Source organism: Loxodonta africana, chromosome 14 (genome assembly GCF_030014295.1).
Source record: "Loxodonta africana isolate mLoxAfr1 chromosome 14, mLoxAfr1.hap2, whole genome shotgun sequence".
In the NCBI taxonomy this organism is placed as follows: domain Eukaryota; kingdom Metazoa; phylum Chordata; class Mammalia; order Proboscidea; family Elephantidae; genus Loxodonta; species Loxodonta africana.
In genome coordinates this window covers 30,227,009-30,250,357 of record NC_087355.1, presented here as the reverse complement: position 1 = coordinate 30,250,357, position 23,349 = coordinate 30,227,009, and positions in this window count along the sequence as shown.

Below are 23,349 nucleotides of genomic sequence, written 5' to 3'. Positions count from 1 at the left end.
ATGAAAAGAGAGAGTGGAGGGAGGGAGCAGGGTGTCTCATTAGGGGAAGAGTAATTGGGAGTATGTAGCAAGGTGTATATGGGTTTTTGTGTGAGAGACTGACTTGATTTGTAAACTTTCACTTAAAAATCACAATAAAAATTATTAAAAAAAAAAAGAAGAAGAAGCTTCCCGCTGTTACCACCAGCCAGAAGGATTTTCTCCTCGTCTGAGGAAACATTCTTTGAGATAAAAGGATAGATCTTCTCTCCACATTCAACAGGCTAATCACTATTTCCATCTCTCTTCCTGCCCTTACGCTTAGAGGAGGCTAAAGTATTGGGACCACACTATTTGTTAAAGATGTTATTATTGTCATGGTTGGATTTCTTGACTTAGTTAGATTTACCCCTGTTTTGAAAAGTCTGTAAGGTCAAGTCTGTGGAGTGGATGTGGGTGAAAGTGATTTACACTTGAATGTATGTTGTTTGCAAATAAAAGCTCTTGTCTCTAATAACATATTATGGTTAGGTGCAGTCTGGACTATTCTGACTCATAGCAACCCTAAGTGTGCAGAGTAAAATTGATCCATAGGGTTTTCAGACTGTAACTTTTCAGAAGCAGATTGTCAGGCCTGTCTTCCGAGGCACCTCTAGGTGGGTTTGAACTGCTAGCCTTTCAGCTAGTAGTTGAGCCCTATCTGTTTGCACCACCCAGGGACTTTCTATTAACATATACCATGTTCAATTACTTTTTCAAATGAAAGAGAACTGCAGTCATGATTTCCTTACATATTGTTTGTAATTATAAACCATTCACCCTGTTTGGACTACTATGGGATCAGTATTGGTCTCATTTTGAAAATATCAAAAGACTAGCCTCATAATATAGTATTAATTCAAGCTGCTGAGCATATTCTTACTGAAAGTAATCATTCCAATACCTTTTTTAGTCTCCAAGTATCAAAATGTCAAGAGGAATAAAAAATAGTACTATTTTCATCAATTTATAATACTCCACCCTTTGCTTACGCTCTTCTTCTCTTAAAGCCAGAGGTTGCTCGGAGAGAAAATGATAGAGAGACTAAGAACCGAAATTGGGGCAGCACTAGACCCGTATGAAATACTTCAATTATGAAGTGACTCAATCACTTAGTTTTTTGCAGCCTCTTGGTTCGAATATTGCAGTTACATTTTGATGTTCCAAATGCTTCAAAGTAGGTCAGTTTGTATGACACCAAGGAAATGTTTTCTTAAGTTGTTTTAATTGCCTCTGGTTGTAACTTTTAAGGTTCTTCCTCACTTCCACCCCAACTTCTTTTGGAACACTAAAATATCAAGATGAAGACAAAAATACATTCGAGTGAAATTTTTAATTTGTTTATCTATACTCTTATTCTTGTAGGCATTAATATATGACTAATTTCCTGTCTATATAGTTCTAGAAAGGAGCCCTGGTAGCGCAGTGGTTAAGCACTTGGATGATGACCAAAAGTTCAATGGTTCAAACTCACCAGTTGCTCCATGGGAGAAAGAAGTGGCAGTCTGCTTACATAAAGATTTACAGCCTTAGAAACCCTATAGGCAGTTCTATTCTGTCCTATAGGGTTGCTATGAGTTGGAATCAACTGGATGGCAACGGATTTGTTTTTTTGGTTTTATAATTCTAGAAGGTGGCCAGGGTATTACAGATACATAACATTGTGATAATTATTTTCAAGGTAATGCTAAATGCTGTATTTTTATGTCTTATTTTTAAAGCAAAGCAATGAGAAGTGTCTGTCTTTAACTTCCATATATTTATGCTAAGCATCTGTTATGTATGATACTTTCCTGGATCTATGTAGATATACATGTATCAACTAGCAATTACTATAAAACCCTGGGTCTATTCAAGTTACTCACACATCCAGATATCAGTAGCAGAGCTTTTTTTCTGAGAGGGTATTCTTGGTAGCATGGATATAGACTTGTGGAATCCATCAACATTGGGAATGGTATGAAAAATCTGAAAGCTGAGATACTGCCGGAAAATTGAAATAAAAAATAAAAAAGGCTGAATAGTTCGCATTGACACTTGAGATATTCATTTTAGATGGGTGATGACTCTTCAAACTAGATGAAGGAGGATAATGGTCTTCCCAAACTGATGAGAAGGCTGAGAACAATCAGAAGGCCTTGGGTAACTGAAATTATTTTCCGTTTAAATCCTGGAGAACAGCTTGTAGAACTAAATTTACCTAAGCATATGTATGCTTTGTCTTTATTAACCTTTTTATAGAGGAAATTTCTGCCATTTAAATAGAGCAAGATATTCATGGAGAAAGGCATATCTATTTAGTAGTTCTTTTTTTTTTTTTAATTTATATTTCTCTCACAACCATCTGCTAATTGTTGATGAGAAAATATAACCTTCTTGAATTTGTGTACTAGAATGGCTCCAAAATATTGCCACCAATTAGTTATTCTTATTTTCTCCTAATACACAGCCAGTGCCTGCTGTCCTCCCAGCTCCCTTTTTCTCCTTCAAGCTTTCTCTTAGTTTCACCTCTGATACAAATACGTATTATACATACCAACCACTCTCAAAAGGTTGCTCTTCGGGAATTGGACTATCAACCTACTCTCCCCATTTATTGTACTGTGATAGAGCTTTCTGTTTTGTTGTGGTTCTGTTGCTGAGTCTATAACATTTTCAGTATTAGTCAAAATGTATTATGAAAGAGTACACTCAGGTTTTTTTTACTGTAGATGAAGCCTATTGAATCAGACGTTGTGGAAAATTCTAAAAAATCCCTAGCCAACACGTATGCATGCATAGGAATGGATTTTCTTTGTGTCTGAAGATACTGCTGCTAATTATGTTGCTCTGTATCGCTGAGTGTGGTTGAAGAAATAAATCAACATAATGCTATTGGTCCTTGTCATACTCTCTCTATGTGTAAATCATATTTTTCCATAGACAATGCTTGTGAGACTTGAATATTAATATAAAATTTGTTTTCCATTTCCATAAAATATTCTCATGTCTGTATTGAAACTCTCCAGCTATTATATTGGATATTGGGATATACAAACCAAAAATAAGGCTCAGCTTTCACTCTTTATAAAACCAGATTTTGATACACATGTGTGTGTATGTGTAAGTACATATATATAATACATATATATCCTTATACACATTTAGATTATAGATCTATAGATTATAGATCAGGTATATCAAACAGATTTCAACTTGCTTTTTAATCCAATCAGTAATGGTCAGTTTGAGGATTGTGGAGCCATTTTCAAAATTAAGAGGAAAGAATGATGAGATCAATTAGCAATGCCTGTCACAGATGGAGCAGTGGTGTGTGGTATACCTGGTATATGTCATCTTGATTATTGTTCTTTTAGGAGCCACTATCTTCATGCCTTGCACAATGCCTGACAAATGCTCGCCATCAAATGCTGAATAGATAAGTGAATGAATCTAGGGGATTTCGGTCTATTAAAGAACATGCATGTAATCCACGTGAAATAGTTGCAGAACAATTAAGGCTAACATATGCTACTAACTCTTACTACAAAGAAGAAAGAGGATAATGTGGGCTAAAGAAGTTAGAAAAAAGTCTTTTTCAGAGGAATTGGTATTACAGACTAAGCAGAAGAATCAAAAGAATGGTTATGGAAAAGCATTCTAGATAGAGAAAACAAAATGAGAAAAGACATGGAATATACATATATAAATAGACATTGTATGGTTGAAGTACATAAAAGAACTTCTAGGCTGAAATGTATATAACATACAATAGGTGGATACTGGTAAAGAAAGGTGTGCGTGTGTGTGTGTGTGTGTCTGTGTTTCTGTGTGTGTGTAAGGGGCAGGGTCAGATTATGGGTAGCTTCAAAGCCAAGCGGAAGAATTTGAACTTCGTGGAGAAGAAAGCAATTTTGCTGTTTTAGTAAGAAAACGAAATATTAAATGTGGCATTCCAGAGAGATGGGTCTGGCATGAGTGTACAAACAGGTGGATGGATGTGAGAAAACCTTGAGGCAAGAGCAAGTGGGAGCTCTTATAAAAAATACTTGGGGAACTGAGGGTTGTCTGATTAGGAATGGAGAATAAAGGAAAAGTGTGTGAGATATCCTGAGAGTTAAAAAAATATATATTTTTGATAACCTTGACATAGAGATAGAAAGAGAAGGAGGAAATGACTAATATTCCAAGCTCTTAACCTAACGTTATTATGTAACTTGGCATCTCCAAAGCACACTCCTGAAAACCCTTGGATGTTGGGTATAGTTCGGTACTATGACTTGATTACATGTGAGATCGGTTTTGGATGTCAGAGGGAACTGATGAATACAGAAAACAAAGGCCAAAACCTCCTCTTACTGTTGTGTGTTATGGGATATAGGTTGTTATGGTAACTAAAGGGTAGGATAGAATAAAGAAGATTGGAGAAGACATTGTAATATGAGACCTAAAAGTCTTTGTGGACATATGTGTCTCTGAGTCAGATATGGAAAGGCATAAATGACCCCTTCCCATGCGATCCCAGTGGATTTTATGAACTTAATAAATCTTCTAGGACTGCATGAGTCAGACAATTTGCTGTCTTTTTATCATGACTCTAGAACACTAAAGGGCTCAATAAATGCATCCCTATTGGCTGATATTAGAAATCAAAATCAACAGGATGATCAGTAATAAGATGTTACATTGCATAAGAAGAAAGAAATTTCACTAGAAGAATGAGGTTGAGAACCAATTTATAGGAGGCTAAGGGAACCCTGGCGGCATAGTGGTTAAGTGCTACAGCTGCTAACCAAAAGGTAGGCAGTTCAAACCTGCCAGGTGCTCCTTGGAAACTCTATGGGGCAGTTCTACCCTGTCCTATTGGGTCGCTATGAGTCAGAATTGACTCAACAGCACTGGGTTTTTTTCTGGGTTTTATTTATGTAAGAATGAGGTTCCAGCACGTGTCTTGTTACCTGATTTATAAACTAACTAGATTCTATGATGCTGCTATATCTTCTTCAGGCCTTACCCTCCATCTGCTAGATAAGGTTCTCTTCAAATGTGGGAAAAGAAAAAAAAGAAATTAAAAAAATTTAAAAAGCATTATTCATAATGAATATCTCTTTCTTTGAAAGCAAATTGCCTAAGAAGACCACAAGGGTACAAGAGACAAAGATGCCTGTCATATTATAACAATTAGAAACTAGTCTCTTCTGAAGTTGATTCATATGGCACCTAATAGTTTAAAGATGAATGTAAACCCACTGTTTGATAACTGGAAGGCAATATATATATACATATATATATATAGGTTAAGGGCAATGGCTGCTAACCAAAGGGTCTGCAGTTCGAATCTTCCAGGCGCTCCTTGGAAACTCTGTAGGGCGGTTCTACTCTGTCCTATAGGATTGCTATGAGTCGGAATCGACTCGACAGCGCTGGGTGGGTTTTTTATATATTTATTTATTTTCAGCCTACTGAGAAAGCTTATGTTCTCAGTGGCACTAAGTTTAAAAGCAGATCATTGATATATATTCAGTGATCTGCTTTTATTCTTGGTGCTGCTAGGGAATTCCATGAAGATAGAAACACACTGACTTCACAGTGAGATCAAACCAGGTAAAATAAGGGCTCCAAGAACGTTTCAAAGTAAAACTGAAGTTACTAATGTGAAAGAAACTCCTTCCACCTCTGCCAGGATCCGCACCAACCTCAAGTTTGGTGCTCAGTAAATATCTGTCGAAGAAATGAGTAAATCCGTTGTATGAGATTTGGTAGCTGCAGGGGCAGCAGAAAGCAGTTTGTACCCCCACTGCCTGCATGACCCTTGCACTGAAATTGTACTGAAAGAATGTACCCTAAAGGAAGAAGTCTCCCTCCCCTAGTGCTTTAGCTGTAAGTTCTACTAGAGTCTTAGAGGCCTGAGCAAGGTCTAACCTCAGGTCCCAGATGGGAAAAAAGGTAATGCTTTTTCCTTTGATGCCATCAGAGCTTACTACAAGACTGTCATGCATCTTTGACCCCAGATTGTGTCAAGAAGCCTTCCTCTTCCTCTCTTTCCCCTTTTCCTCAGCATATAAATCCATTTCTTCTCCATCCTCACTATATACATCTACTCCTCACTTATCTATCTCATTATCTAACATTGTGCATTTACAAGAGTAAAAAATCTACTATCTGACTATTTTGCACATTAACAGCATAGATCTGGCAGTAGCAAACACCATGTATGAGGCAAGAGTAATGCTGGCTGTGATGGTTAAGGTTATGTGTCAGTTTAGCTGGGTCATGATTCTCAGTGGTTTGGTAGTTAAGTAATAACGTATTCGGCGGTTATGTAGTGTTGTAGTCATCCTCCATTTTGTGATCTGAGGGGCACCAATTTTCACATAATGACTTGCTCTTTGGAACCTAACCATGTTGATAAGTGAGGAGTGGGTGTAGACACCTCGGGGCCCTTTGTTTCTTTGTTCCTTTTACCTACTATGTACCAAGGGACCATGCATGTGTAGAAGAGATTTCTGTGTCAACTTGCCCCAGGACAAAGGACGGGAAGAACCAGTCTGAAATCAAATTTTACCCTTTCCTCTTCGTTTTAATTACTGTATAAGCAATAAAGTTTACGAAAATGCCACTGGGTAAAAGTCAATTATTCACTGAGAACTACAGCCCTAAATGAACTTACTTTCATTTTTCATCACTGGCTCATCACGGTAGCCATCCTTGCCAGAATATGGCAGGCACAATCTACTTAGTGTGCCACTTTGGCAGGAGTGTATGATTATGTGGAGCAATAAATCTCACACTTAAAAAAAAATACAGACACCACACACACACACACACACATATGTATATATGTAGAGACAGATAGATAAAGTAGAAGTCGAAACCAAAGAAGTAATCTACACCAAATGACAGGAATGAAAGAAAATGAGAATGAACTCTTAGAAATGTAGCATATTCAATTGCAGATATTTTTAAAGGATTAAGTTTTTTAAGAGTTGGCAGCAGAGGAGGAAGGAATTGCCTCTAGAGCAGATTAGTGGTTTTAAAAAGAAGGAGTCTTGTGATGGTGAGTTAGCAGTGGATGTCTTGAAAGATGCTGAAATAGAGTCACTATGTTTCTGTTTTCTAAACTATCAGCTGCTCTGCTTGCTCCTATGTGTAACAACAGACCTCAGTTACAGGGATGGAAATAGTGATATGTTTATAGAGAGCGATATTCAGGCTATCAACCTTTATTCCCTATTCTTATGGCTCCTGTGTAGTAGAGAACAGGAGTATTTGGGAAGGACGGCAAAGTATAGTATCTTCATCTTTTTTTTTTTTCTGCCACCAAAGACGCTAAGAATAAAGAAGAGTCAGAGGCAACTATTTTCAGAAATGAAGGCGTTATACATGATTGTTTTTGAGGCAGCGAAGTAATCTCTTATCCTGCCCTATGGAAAAATCAGTTGTACTTGTGGTACGTTTTGACTCTGAAGAAGGTAATTTATGACTGTACGTTTCTGACAACTGAGCATTGAGTCCCTGAGGTACTAGACTTTCAAAAAAAAGCAACATCTAAGTTGGACTCATCACTTATGGATTCAAACGTAGTAAAAGCCTAACTAGTGGCTATCTAAGCTGTTTACCATGGTTCAACTTCTTCTCTGCCATCATGTCTTCTCCTCAGTCAATCAAGTCTTCCACTGAGGAACACTACTGTGACACCCTCAGGCCCTGTCAGCATCTATCACCCTCCCCAAACTGTAGCCACACCAAGGGGTTCTGAAACCAAATGGACTTGAGAGCTAGAAGAGTAACCTATCCTCAGTAATGTCAACTCTCTCTGGTTTCCCTAAAAAGTATATAGTCAGTCTGGCTTCCAGAAATTTCTGTCCCACTTAATACATTCACCATGACCATATTCATTTTTGAGTTTTAACAGAATGTTCTCACACAGAGCATTTGTTTAGAAAATTACTTTAGGTGTATTCTTGGTCATTTGAATGTAGCATATCCTAGTAGCATATTCCTGTAGGAAAAAATTCTGGATACACCCACAAAATGAAAAATAAATGTCTGATTGCATTTGACTCGCCTCTTTTTACATCTGTTTTATCATAATATATTACCAAATATGGGAAGCAGGGTAATGGAAGCAGAATTACACAAAACAGTACAGGCTGGTTGGAAATCATTTTATTATCTTTATTAATTACAACTTAGCACATAATTCTTCAATTTAGTTAGCAAAATCAATCATTTTAAATGCACATGAGTGCTCAAATATGATGGAGCAGCATTTCTTTTACGAAATGAGCACGCTTTTCTGTCAAGCTAACAAAAAACCATTCTACCAGTGTTCCAAATATCTAAAACAGTATACATGAAAAGACCTTTCATTGTTTTCTGCTAATTTATGATGAATGTAATAACCAATTGGCTTAATTATCATCCTCATCCATGCATATCCTACTGATCCTATTTAAAGAAAAGCAAATCATAAAACAGAGCTAAAATAAAATAAGGTTAATTTGTTTACATTTAAAAACATGGCTCTTAAATCCCACACACAAGGCAGCCCACATGCTCTGAACTCCTATCTCATGTTTCATGGTTTATTTTTCACTAACCTAAATCACGGAGCTGACTCAATTTTTCCTTCATAACGTTGAGATTGGCCGCAGCTTCAACAAAATCCTTCCTATTCTGTGAGTGAGAGAAAACAACATATTTTCCATGCTTCGTTGTATTGTCAAGGAAAAAAAAAAATCCATGGCAACTGGAAGTCATTTGTGCCACTCTTAGACTAGGAGAAACTTCCTACTGGGATATTGGGGAGGGGGAGGGGACCGAGAGGAAAAACGTCTACAGAATTGGCATTTTGGTTCCATTAGCCTTATTACAGACGTGATTTTAACCATCGTGAACTATTGCTTACCTCTCTGCTATCTGTAAACTGTATAATTCTGATAAGAGGATTTCAATTTGCCATTGAAGCACATAGGTATGGCTTCACCGTTGATGAAGGACAATACCAGCAAATGGCGTTGAGTGGCTTAGTTACAAGGCATTAGCTGTGAAAATGGAATTAAGGGCCACTTAGAGCTGGCTGGACATTTGCTGTTTTTTCCTAAGCATGCACTGAAAATTTGAAATTGTAAGTGTCATCCTATCTTTAAGGATATAGGAGACCGTGTATGACCAGGAATTGGTAACATTACAGATTTATTGACATGTGGTATTACCAGTCAACCAATATTTAAATTAGAGATAGAGAGCTGTGTATTGTGATAAGTTAACAGATTCTTATTTATAATGATTTTCACTTGCTTCTTATTTTGTACCAAGCAAGGTCTACGTTCTTGACTTAATTCATCACATTTTATAGATATAACTAAAGCATACATAGGTAAATGATTTATTTAAGGCTGTACATTTATTTAATAAGTCGTGGAGTCAAGATTTAGACCTAGCCATTTTTTTTTTAGTACTGCTTGCAGATACTGCATTCTTCAGCAACCAATCTGTGGTTGTCAGTCACACCCAATAAGGCCACAGGGAGGTTACTGTGTCCATATATTTTCAGCCCTCTTTTTTTTTTTTTTAGGGAGATTGAATAATGCAGAAGGTTACATTAGGCTGAACAGGTTAGACATGCCTGTGCTTTCAAGGTTTGTATTCTGTCACTAAGTCCTGCTCCTCTGAGGTGAGTTATAAAAGATTCCTCACTCGCCTTTCCAGAATAATGTGGGATTTAATTCAGAGTATATATTTTTACCCCATCTTCAGTGTGGGAAAGCTGAGGCTCAGAGTAGCTTCATGACCTTCCCAGAGTCCCACAGTAGTCAAGCTGGATTTTAAACACAAGCAGTCTAGTACCAGGAACCCAATCATCTAACCGCTAGCTATTCTACAATTTCTGCTTCCTATATTTCTTATTCTTGATTGGTCTGGGAAGCATCTGAAAAATTCCATAAGCTGATTCCCCAAATTCAATGTTTCCAAACTATGTAATTCATGTGTTTTTTTTTTAAATTGTGAACTTTAATGTTCACTATCACCATGTTTAAAATGAAAACACTAATTTTTTTTATCACCATGTTTAAAATGAAAACACTAATCCAATAATAAAGCTGATTTCATAAGATCAGCTATTTCTCACCATAGACATTCTTGTCCGGTTGAGAATTGAAATACATTTAAAATAGTGTCAGACTGCCTTTAGGATCTGTGCTAGCAGATCAATATAAAGATCAATAAAAGGGAGAATACCTTATCTGATAACTAGAATGGTTGCTATGCATCACTTTTTTTTTTTGGTAACCAATGAGGTTACCTCTGCTATCGCATCTGACACTTTAATTTAGAGTCTTTTATTAACTGTTTGAAAGCAAGCATTTTTTTTCTACATTAGCTGCATTTTACTCCAGCTTCAGTACCACGCATTTAATCATTCTTTCTGACTACTTCTACAACTTCAAGTGATTTCAGCTCATCTGTCACTGCTCACAGGAATCCTGCACTTTGGGGTCAATACTGGAGAGATTTCATCACATCTTGAAGCGCATTGGTCTGTGGGTGCTGCTGACAGCCAAGATTTATTACTTGGTGAGTGTAATTCTCTTACCTATGAGTAAGTACAATGGCCATGTTTTCTGAGTCAAAAAAATTGAGGATGCATGATCCAGCATGTGTTCTGACAATAAGATGGAATACGTAATATCAGCTCTGTCAACAATGCTTATGGCACATTATCAGTCTTTGCGTGAGGGCAGTGTGGGCAGTCGGAAAAGACAGAGGACAAATCTCCATTTACTTGGTTGCTTTCCATAAAAAGAAAGAACATAAGGGAATAAAAAATTCTCCTCCTAAAAATTGAGCTCTGTGCCTAGCCTTCATCCATTCCGTCATCTCCTTCCATCTTTCTTTTCCCCAAATTTATTGAACATGTTTTATAAAGCAGAAGTTTTATTAAGCACCAGTGGAATGGAGATGAATATTTCACTGATTCTGCCTAACAGGAGTTCATAGAGAGGTTGGGGAAAGATAAATGGAAACATGTCATTTAAATATGGTTTGCAATGTGAAGCATGAGAGAAGCAATACCAAGTAGAGTAATGTTTGATAAACCTAAGTCAAATTGGCTTAAACACAAATGGAGAAAAAGGACTCATATAACTGCAGACTCCAAGGGTAGATTAGCAACTTCAGGCAAGGCTGAATTCAGGAACTCTGAATGATGTCATTCAAACATGGCATGCCATTCTATTTCTCAGTTATGCTTTTTCTTTCTACTGGCTTCATTCTCAGATAGACTTCCTCTATCTAGGGACAGCTTTAGGTAGACACCTCAACTATTTAATAAGCCTAGTAGAAAGGGGGATTTTTCTGCCTTATAATTCCAGAAAAAAGCCCCAGGATATATGTACATTGTCCTAATGGGGTCACATGCTCAGCCCTGTATCAATCACCTTGGTGGGGGACAGGGTGAAAAGCTCTGATTGGCTGCATCTGGTTCTTGTGCCCACTCCTAGAATTAGGAGGAAGGATCAGCCCCAATAGAATCACATGCATTGTAGGTGAGAAGGAATGGCTATTCAAAGGAAAATCAGATGCTGTTACTAGTACAAGGTGGAAAGGATACTCCTTGGACTGAAATAACAACTGAGATACCTGAAAAAGGATATAAGGTTGGAAGAATGTGGTTTCTTACTTCAGCCTGGCCAGTGTGATATTTGCATGCTTTTGATCTTGAGGGAGAATATCAAACTAAAATCAACTCAGAGAACATAAACCAAGGGAAGAAAATGACTTTGATACTTTTCTTCATTCTGTTATATTCTAATATAAGGAAGGCAAAGATATGTGTGCTGTAATGGAAAGAACCCAGGAATTGAAATTTAAAATACTTAATTGGAATATTGGTTATGTTACTGATTAGGTAGCATATGATGTTGGGAGATCTATTTAACCTCTGTGTTATTTATTCTCTGTTTATTTAATCTCTCAATTGCCTAGTCTTTAAAGTGGAAATTACATGCATACATATAAAACCAAAAGTCTTTGATAATTACATATGGTTGTAAAAGCACTTAGCAAACACTAAAGTGGTCTTATTATTATGACCTTAGAAGCCCTGGTGTCGCAGTGGTTAAGAGGTTGGCTGCTAACCAAAAAGGTCAGCAGTTTGAATCCCCCAGCTGCTCCTTGGATACCCAAAGGGGCATTTCTACTCTGTCTTATAGGCTCACTATGAGTCAGAATCAACTTGACAGCAACAGGTATATATGAGTTATGCAAATTTTATTTCAATGCTGATTATAAGTGATATGGCGTAACCATAGCATAACAGAAAATTTGAAACTGAAAGTATGAAAAAAGATATAGCTTCTAAACACTAACCAAAAGAAAGTTGATTTAACTATTATAATATCAGTCAAAATGAACTTAAGGGAAAGAATCATTGCTGGAGATAAAGAAGGATATTTCATTATTATATGATGAACAATTCATCAGAAAGAAATAAAAGTTCTAAATATATATGAACTAATTATATAACCTCAAATATTATGATGCAAAAATTCATATAACTAATAGAAGAATGTTAAATCCACAATTATCAGGGAAAGTTTTACGCTTTTCTCTCTGATAGAATAAACAGATACTTTAAAAACTTTGTAGAAGATTTAAACAATATTATGAACACATTTGACTAATAAACTGCATCCAACAACTTTATTTTACATATTCACTTGTACTATGCATATAATATTTTCCTAAAATTGAATTTATGCTTAGTCAGTAAGCACATACCAATAAATTTCAAAGGAATAATATCTGAACAAATTAAAGAAAGTTAACTAGAAAATTCCCATCTGATGGAAATTAAGCAATGTGTATATAAATAATGCATCAGATAATTTGGAATTATGATGGAAATGAAAAACACTTTATCTCAATGATACTATATATATAATACATATGAGAAATTCAAAGATATAATAAAAGTAATTCTTAGAGGATAATTTATCATCTTTAATGCCTGTATTAGAAAAGAGACCTGAAAATCCACGATCTAAACATCTATCCCAAGAGGTCAGATAAAAAGCAAAAAGGGAAACTCAAGGAAGAAGAAATGAAAAGCAAACAATTATTAATTAATTAAATACAGAAAATAATAGAATTACAAAGCCAAATGTTTGTTATTTGAAAAGGCTGATGACACTGATAATCCTTGATAAAACTTATTAAGAACAAAAGATACAAACTCAATCAACACCAAAAATGAAAAAGGAAAGATTCCTACAAATTCTACAGGTTGAACATTAAAGCCATATTTGAAGCTATACAATTCAGAAAAAAATATATATACATTGCTGTTAGGTGCCCTCAAGTCAATTTCAACTCAAATCGACCCCATGTGACACAGTAGACTTCTCCACTGGGTTTTCTTGGCTGTAATCTTTAGGAAGTAGTTTGTCAGGTCTTCCTCCCACAGAGCCACTGGGTGGGTTCCAAACCACAAACTTTCCAGTTAGTCGCCCAGCACTTAACCGTCTGTGCCACCAGGACTCCTTACATACATTGTTGTTGTTGTGTGCCGTCACATCAGTTTCAATTCAAAGCAACCCCATGTGACACAGTAGAACTGCCCCATAGGGTTTCCTAGGCTGTAATCTTTTCTGGAACAGATCAACAAGTCTTTTCACCCAAGGAGCAACTGGTGGATTCCAACCATCAACTTTTCAGTTAGCAGCTGAGTGTTGAGTGTTGATACAGGCCCTTAAATATGACAAAAGTGGTACTGCAGATCGATGGCAAAGGACAGTCCTTTCATTAATGAAACTGGCTAATTGGATATTCGTGTGAAACAAAATTATCTTGATCTATTTCATTGCATATAAAAATGGATTTTAGATGGATTGGAAATATAAATATAAAAGACTAAATTATAAAATTTACATAAAAACAGAAAAAAATATTCATGACCTTGGAGTTGGAAAATACTTCTTAAATAGGACACAAAACCATTCAACAAAAAGGTAATGATTGATCAATTGGACTGCATTAAAATTAGAAAATTCTATAAGTCAAAAGACACACTGAGTGAGAAAGAAATCTGAAGAGTCAGATAATGTACCATATTTTCACAAATAAAGAGCCCACACAGATAAGGCAAATACCTGCTTAGGAAACTAATGTGCAAGGAGGGTTGCGCTGTTGGCAAAAAGCGTATAACATACGCATTATTTGTGTAAAAATACTTTTCAATGTTAATGACTTGTAAGGGACTTCTATATAGAATATATAACAACCAAGAGGTCTGCAGTTCAAATCCGCCAGGCGCTCCTTGGAAACTCTATAGGGCAGTTCTACTCTGTCCTATAGGGTCGCTGTGAGTTGGAATCGACTTGATGGCAGTGGGTGGTTTTTAAAAAACAATAGAAAAACTGACACTTCATAAAAAAGGATACCCAATTTTTTAATAAGCATAATAAAAGTGGCTAAACTTCATTTCTCATCATGGAAATGCAAAGTAAAACCACAACGATATGTCACTTCACAGGACCAAAATGGCTAAAATTAAAAATACTGACAATATTATATGTTGGTGAGGATGTTGAGTAACTGGAATTTTCAAGCTCTGCTGATGGGTAGTATAAATGGAAACAATCACTTTTGAAAACAGAATACATATTTATGTACATTAAAAGATACTAAATAAAAGGCAATAGCAATAATAATCAAATAGCAAAAACTGGAAACATAGTATAGTTATACCAATGAATCCTATACAGCAATGAAAGCGAATGAACTATGATTATATGATTACATGACACAATTGTGTGAGTGAATTTTACAAACACAAAATCAAGTGAAAATACTTTCGTGTTTTACAAGAGTAAATATTATAGTGTTAGAAAGTAGGGGAAAGATTACCTTCAAGGAAGAAGAAAGGATAGTGATTTTAACGGGATGTAGGAAGTTTCCAAGGGGCCCTTAAATTTAACCAAATAATTTCTTGCTACATTTTCTGGTATATTAGGCAAAAGAGAAATATGCATCTTATAGCTTGCATTTTTAAGGGAGGGAAAAGGCATTTTAATGTAGGACAAATTATTACTTAGAACTGAAATCAAGTAAGAATATTCAACACATGCCTGTGTAACAACAAGAGAAGACAACGTCTTCATCTTTATTTTTGCAAAGCATTTAAGACTTTGTTCAAATTGACATTTCTTATACCTGCACTCGGTAATTAAATGCCAAGGGGAGCACATTAAATTGTAAACAAGTGAATCCAATTCATTCTTGTATAAAGGAGTCCATGAAAATAAAAATAATATAATATTAATACGTCATTTATTGAGCAAAAGTAACATGCTAGGCACTTAAGGTACATTATTGATAATATTTAAAATAACCATTTGAAGCAAGTATTGTGGAAGCTTTGACCATTTAATGTACAGTAGCTAATCCAAGAATGGATTTTTCTAACAGTACCTATAATAAGATACTCTAAGTTAGAGCTTGGAAACCCTGGGGAAGTAGTGGTTAAGAGCTATGGCTGCTAACCAAAAGGTCAGCAGTTCAAATCCACCAGGCGCTCTTTGGAAACTCTATGGGGCAGTTCTACTCTGTCCTATAGGGTCACTGTGAGTCAGAATCAACTCAACAGCAACATTTTTTTTTTTTTAAGTTAGAGCTTAAGGGGTTTGCTTTATATACCTACCACATTGTCGTTTATTAAAAAATAAGAATAAAAAAAGAACTTAAGAGGCAGGGCTATACCCTTACCCAGACTTAGGCCAATCTACAACAGTATGGATGCAATCAGCATTGATATATAAGATTACTTTCAAGAACTTTTCAGGCATCACATTTATGTGCCATATGTTTTGACCCAAAAAGTAGAATTACTCTGATAAATTTTTGAATCATATATCACTATCAAACCACAGTATGTGTAAAATAATCTCTGATCCATACAGTTTGAAGAATTGCATCCTGAATCTACCCTTCAATCCAGAATACATCTCTTAATAGCCAAATGGTTCAACTCTTTGATAGAGTCCTTGTTTTCCAAACAGAGCTTAAGCAATTTCTTGGTAAATACGTGAGAGGGATTCAATCATAAACATGCTTCACCTTATTAAATTTTCTCCTTAGTACTTTTTCTTCCTTATTTTTACTCTCTGTTAATTAGAATGAAATTTCTTGAAAGACTAGGGGATAGTCTATCTTTTTAACCACTATGTCTTTATTAGGATCCCTGGGGGTGCAAGTGGTCAAGTGCTGGACTACTATCCGAAAGGCTGATGGTTCGAACCTATCCAGAGATGCCTTGGGAGATAGGCTTGGAACTCTGCTTCTGAAAGGTTGCAGCCTTGAAAACCCTATGGAGCAGTTCTACTCTGCCCACATGGGGTCGTTATGAGTCAGAATTGACTCGATAGCAACTATCAAGAACAACACGTCTCTAGTATCTTGAACACTGCTTGATATATAATCAGTATATAGCAAATGTTCACTATATGGTCTTTAAATGTCCCCCAAATCTTTGATTTGGTAATTTTGGGAATATATTCCTTTAGAAAATAAGTTCTACAATTAATAAAACAAAAGCTGGTATAGTGATGAAAAAGATCTAACAGAATTCTCATTGTATAATTTAAAGATAAATATAGGTTTTGAGACTCTGTTCATCTTCTGTGGAAACTTTGCTTACGGAGCTCTTTGGAAAAATTTGTTGGACTATATTTAGAATAAATTATTAAGTTTGGATTAGAAACAATACTAGTGGCAAGTGTCTTCTCCAAATCCACCTTGATGAATATAATTGACCAAATATTTTAGAATGATTTAGTCATTAGATCTTATTTGGGAATTCTCTGTGACTTGCTAAAATCAGAACATTCACAAGAATGAATTTGTCTGATCAGAGAAGATCTGCCGTTTAAAAATCCCTTTTGCAAAGCTTATAGATAGGACAACATGTCTGCAAGCCAGTCCTTATTGTCTCCAAAACCACATGGCACTTTGGAAGCTATGTTTTCTATTATTACTATTATTATGTTGAAGAAATTAGTTATTGAAACGATCATTTGTGTGTAATGTTTTGGATGGCCTTAACTGAACTGTATTTGTGATATTGACTTAGAGGTTTCAATAGAGTTGTTTTCTTTTTTGCACTAATTTCTGAAAGGAATAAGGAGAAAGGCGCATCCATTTTTCGCTTTCTCATTTAAAAGGCAGGGTGGGCAATGTCAGCCATTTTATTGTTTACCGTGACACAAATAATGATGATAAACCAAAAACCCATTGCCGCTGAGTTGACTCCAACTCACAGAGCCCTATAGGACAGAGTAGAACTGCACCATGGGGTTTCCAAGGCTGTAAATCTTCCTGGAAACAGACTGCCACATCTTTCTTCCACAGAGCAGCTAATGGGTTAGAATCACCAACCTTTCAGTTAGCAGCCAAGCACTTTAACCATTGTGTCATCAGGGCTCCTATAATGATGACAAAACAAAAACCCAAACCCATCGCCGTTGAGTCAGTTTCAACTCATAGCAACCCTACAGGAGAGTAGAACTGCCCCATAGGGCGTCCAAGGAGCAGCTGGTGGATTTGAACTGCCGACCTTTTGGTTAGCAACTGAGCTCTTAACCACTGTGCCACCGGGGCTCCATAATGATGGCACTTCTCTCAAAAGACCATGGATAGAATGCTATGAGGTTCTTAGAGCTCTGAACATTAACCAAAGAGCAAGAGAGATCCCCATGTCCCAATTAACCTCCTTACTCTCATGATAAAGCAGTTCTAAATATCTGAGAATAAAAATGAAAATATAAACAGGAAATAGTCACTTTCAATTTTGGCTAAGATGTCTATATCAAGAGGGGAGAAACCTGAAAAATAAACAATCAAAAACATTGGCCTCATAATTAGAGACAAATGTAGCATATCACTTAGACTTTCCCCAGGGACCAGACCAGATAAGGTCATTGCTGTGATAAATCAGTATGACCCAACATTATTTTCTTTTAGGAGACCTTTTTATCAAACTAGATTTTCTAGAAATGATGCAATGGTAAAACTATTAACAATCATGTCTTCTTAAATTATTATATCAGCTGAAAGAAACTTAAGAATGGAATGTTTAATCAAAATATGTATTCCACATATCTAAAGGATAGGATAACGATAAACCAAAAAAAACCAAACCCATTGCCATTGAGTCAATTCTGACTGATAGCGACCCTATAGGATAAAAATAGAGTGTTGTGTATATATATATATAGTAATGCTATAACAGCATTCATATCAGCTAATTTTTAAGTGTGAAGTGTTTACCAAGGACTGTGATAGGCACTTGGTACAAAGAGAAATAAGCATTTAAAACAGCTAGCACTGTGTTGCAAGACACAGATGTCTCTGAGTAGGAGTACATTTTTCACATTCTAGGTGCGGTTTGTGGTAACTCAAACACTTCATAAATCGAGGACTACCTGTACTATTACGAGGTCAGGGTATCCAACGAAGAGACAAAGAACGCTAGAATAATCTGAAGCCTCTGATACACAGTCTGACAGGGCAAAAATCATTAGAACAAGACTCAGATATGACAGATATTGGAATTATCAGACAGGAAATTTATAATGACTGTAATAAGCATGTTAAGGGTACTAATGATAAAAGTTGAGAACAAGCAAGAGCAGAAAGGTAATGTAAGTGCAAAGACAGAAGCTATAAGAAACAATAAAAAGTAAATTCTAGAAATAAAAATACATTAACAGAAATGAATAGGATCATCAATAGATTCAAACACCTGAAGGGGGGAAAAAAAATCCGTGAACTTGAAGATAAATCACTAGAAATCCTCCAAACTGAAATGAAAAAAAGAAGAAAAAAAAATTAAAAAGCAAAACAGAACATAAGAAATGTAAGACAATATCAAAAGGTATAACGTGTGATTGAAATATCAGAAGGAGAAAGAAAAAAGAGAAATCAACCTAGAATTCTTTATCTAGTGAAATTATCTTTCAAAAGTGAAGAAGAGATAAATGTTTTTCAGATAAACAATAAGTGAGGGAATTCATCACTAGCAGACCTGTCATGCAAAAATAAAGTGTTAAAAGAAGTTCATCAGGCAGAGGAAAAAAATATGTCTGAATCTTGGTTCTAGATAAAGAAAGAGCATCAGAGAAGGAATAAAGATAAAATCTTTTATTTTTCTTATATTTAATTGATCCAAAAGATAACATATGCTTAAAGCAATAATAGTAACAATGTATTGGGTGACTCTAGTGTATGAGTAAGTAAAATGAATGACACACATATATCAAAGGGGACATAAGAGAGTAACTGGGAATACTAGACTAGAAATAACATGAAGTGGTGTTATTCAAGCTGTATGCATACAGGTTTGAAAGAAAGAAATTACCTTTATTCACATATGACAAGATTGTTATGTAAAAAATTCCAGAGAATTTAAAAACAAGCAAACAAAATCTTTTACAAGTAAGAAGGGGTATCACAAGGTCACAGGATACAAGGTAGATATACAAAAGTCAATTGATTTCCTCTATATCATCAATGAACAATTGAATTTTTAAATTAAAAAAAAAGGCAGGTAGTCCTCAACTTATGACAGGGTTCCAATCCAGCAACTACTACATCGTCAAACGACTCATGTCTTTTTTTAGTTTTCATTATTATTGCCTTTTATTATCAGTGTCTTTATTTGTCTCTGTGAGTTGAAAACATTACATCTCAGGATGATAAAATCAGCAAAATTATGTGCTACAACATTGTATGTGGTACATATTACTAACAATAAGATGTACAAAAAAAAAACTCTAGGTGCGGTTTGTGGTAACTCAAATCCTTCATAAATTGAGGACTACCTGTACTATTATGAGGTCAGGGTATCCAAGGATAGAATACACAACATGACAGAATGGGCTAATTTTATTACAAATGTAGGAAACAACCTCATTGAAAGGGCTGGGGGGACATTTGCTGACCTAAGTAATTTTGTGAGGAGTGGAATCCCTGAAAGTCTAAAGGCAAAAGGAAACTCACATCAGGACTCTAGTTAATAAAGATGCTTCCCAACATAACAGATACACATATGGAGTAAGAATCAAAAAGTCTCCACATTACTAGGAAAATATCATTTTTTATCCACAGAAACATGAAAACACAAAACTGGTTTTAAATCTATCTAATGGATAACATTGTGGAGGATGGCAATTCTAGAACACTTAATTGTGCTCATGAGGAATCTGTACATAGATCAAGAGGCAGCTGTTTGGACAGAACAAGGGAATACTGAGTGGTTCAAAGTCAGGAAAGGTGTGTGTCAGGTTTGTATCCTTTCTCTCTACCTATTCAATCTGTATGCTGAGCAAATAATCCGAGAAGCTGGACTATAAGAAGTCGAAGGAGGGATCAGGATTGGAGGAAGACTCATTAACAACCTGCATTATGCAGACGACACAACTTTGCCTGCTGAAAGTGAAGAGGACTTGAAGCACTTACTAATGAAAATCAAAGACCACACCCTTCAGTATGGATTGCACCTCAACATAAAGAAAACAAAAATTCTCCCAACTGGACCAAAAAGCAACATCGTGATAAACAGAGAAAAGATTGAAATTGTCAAGGATTTCATTTTACTTGGATCCATAGTCAACAAGCAGCAGTCAAGAAATCAAAAGACACATCACATTGGGCAAATCTGCTGCAAATGACCTCTTTAAAGTGTTCAAAAGCATAGATGTCACCTTCAAGACTAAGGTGCACCTGACCCAAGCCATGGTATTTTCAATCACATCATATGCATGTGAAAGCGGGACAATGAATAAGAAAGACTGAAGAAGAATTGACGCCTTTGAATTGTGGTGTTGGCAAAGAATATACAATGGACTGGCAAAAGAACAAACCTGTTTTGGAAGAAGTACAACCAGAATGCTCCTTAGAAGCAAGGATGGCGAGACTGTGTCTTAGATACTTTGGACGTGTTGTCAGGAGGAATCAGTACCTGGAGCAGGACATCATGCTTGGCAAAGCACAGGGTCAGCGGAAAAGAGGAAGATCCTCAATGAGGTGGATTGACACAGTGGCTGCAACAATGGGCTGAAGCATAACAATGATTATAAGAATTGTGCAGGACTGCACAGTGTTTCCTTCTGTTGTATATAAGGTCGTTATAAGTCTTAACAGACTCAATGGCACCTAATAACAACAACAAAGGATCAATGACAGCCTCACAATTTGAAGTTCTCCCAATCAGAGGTGGTGGGCTCACTCCAGTGGACACATTTCTAATTCTGGTGTCAGCCCATTTTTGCCTCTATAGCAACACACTCCCAGTGCCATCTCTTCTCCCAAACTCAGTATATGATCAGTAATTTGTTTCGTTCAGCATACCAAAACCAAAACTGTTGCCATCCAGTAGATTTCAACAGATAGCAACCCTGTAGGACAGAGTAGAACTACCCCATAGGATTTCCAAGGAGTGACTGGCGGCTTGGAACTGCTGATCTTTTGGTTAGCATCCATAGCTCTTAACCACTGAGCCACCAGGGACCAGCATAGTCCTTCCTTACTTAACTAAGAAATACAATCAGCTTTAGAGTTTCAAATCTTGAGTGGGATCTGATTCTTCAACAGCAGGAAAAGGGATAGCATTTTTTTTTTCCCAAAAATTGTTGTAAACTCAGGTGCATAGGTTTGGATTAATCGCAGTCTTACTGGATTACATATGCTCATTTAATTTAATTTTTTTTAAATAATGAGCAGCTGTGTATCCACCAGCCAACCATTAAACAAAATATTAAAAGGGATTTTCATCTACCTGTGTGCATCTCCACTATCTTGCCTCCCCTAACCTGAATCATGATTTTATCGCCCCCTCTTTTTCTTCTAATTGTTTTTACTAAAAAAGTTTATGTATGTGCAAGTATATTTTAAAATATTTCTAAAATTTATAAAAATAGTGTTATGCTGTGTGTTATTTCCTGAGAACTACTTTTTTCAAACTTACTATATCATTAAAATGTATCGATATTTTTCTTATAAAGGTAGTTCATTTATTTTCCGTTCTGTATCATATTCCACTGCTTTGAATATACCATAATATATTTGTCCATTCTCCTATGGGCACTTGTGTTATTTACAGGTTTATTGTTTATTTCTGTTTATTTACAATTAAACCTAGTGCTGTAATGAACACCCTAATTTATTTCCCTGGTGTATATTTAAAAAATTCTTCTTGGGCATATATCTAAGAACGGAAATGAAGCATCATAAGGTGTGTGACTTTAAAACGTCATAAGACAATGACCGTTTGCCAATTTACATTACCATAAACAATATAATATGGACTGTAAGGGGAGATGCTAGTTTGACATCACACTACAAAGTAATTGCTAAGGTCAAGATTTCATCCTTAGTCAATAGGCAGAAGTCCCCCACCTCCATTTAAAAGCTGCACCCAGGATGGGAACTCATTAGAGCAGAGTTTTGGGTGAGGAGGAGTGAGGAGTGAATGCCCAAAGCTGATCAACTCCACCACTGTCTGCACCTCTGGACCTTTGATGCAGATTTGCTTGGTGAGAGGCAGGCAATTACAGTCCCAAGACAACAAGGGAGAGGGAAGAGCAGAACGAAAAAAGCTTTTGTCTAAGTTATTCTCCCATAGGTACATTTGCTGTCGCATCCTGTCCAAGCTGCAGCACCCTGTCTTCCCCATTACCGCAGCGATACCTGTTCTAAAACACCTCTTCATCACCCCAGAGGTATCTTAAAGTTTTTGTTGCTGTTAGTTTTGCTATATTATTAATATTTTCTGTCCACTATTTTCACCAAATTGTTAATTTAGTAGGGGAGTTATCTGGTAGAAGGGACCCAACAGCCCTGCTAATGTGCCTTCTTAAGGACCCCTTCACCAACATTTGAAGGAGTATTATGCCTTTGTACTTGAAATTTTAAAGCAAAATCATGAAGTCTTTCCTGAAATCATCAATAAACTGGGAGATTGTGTGTGATAAGGAAAACGCAGTTGCAGGAAAACCATATTTCCAATCTCATTGCTTATTTTCTCACATGGAAATTCTTCTGGAAGAGATAGACTATTTTAACGCCTTTGCACAATTCCTGTGGGAAATGTGGCGATCTACTCCGGTAAAGATTACAACTTTAGAAACCATATGGGGTAGTTCTACCCTGTCATATAGGGTTGCTGTGAGTTGGGATCAACTGGATGGCAATGGGTTAGGTTTGGCACCATTTTCATTGCTTTGTTGGCGTCTTCCCCCACCTTTCCACAAGTCCTTAGAGGCTCTTTATTATAATGGAAAAGTGTTAAAC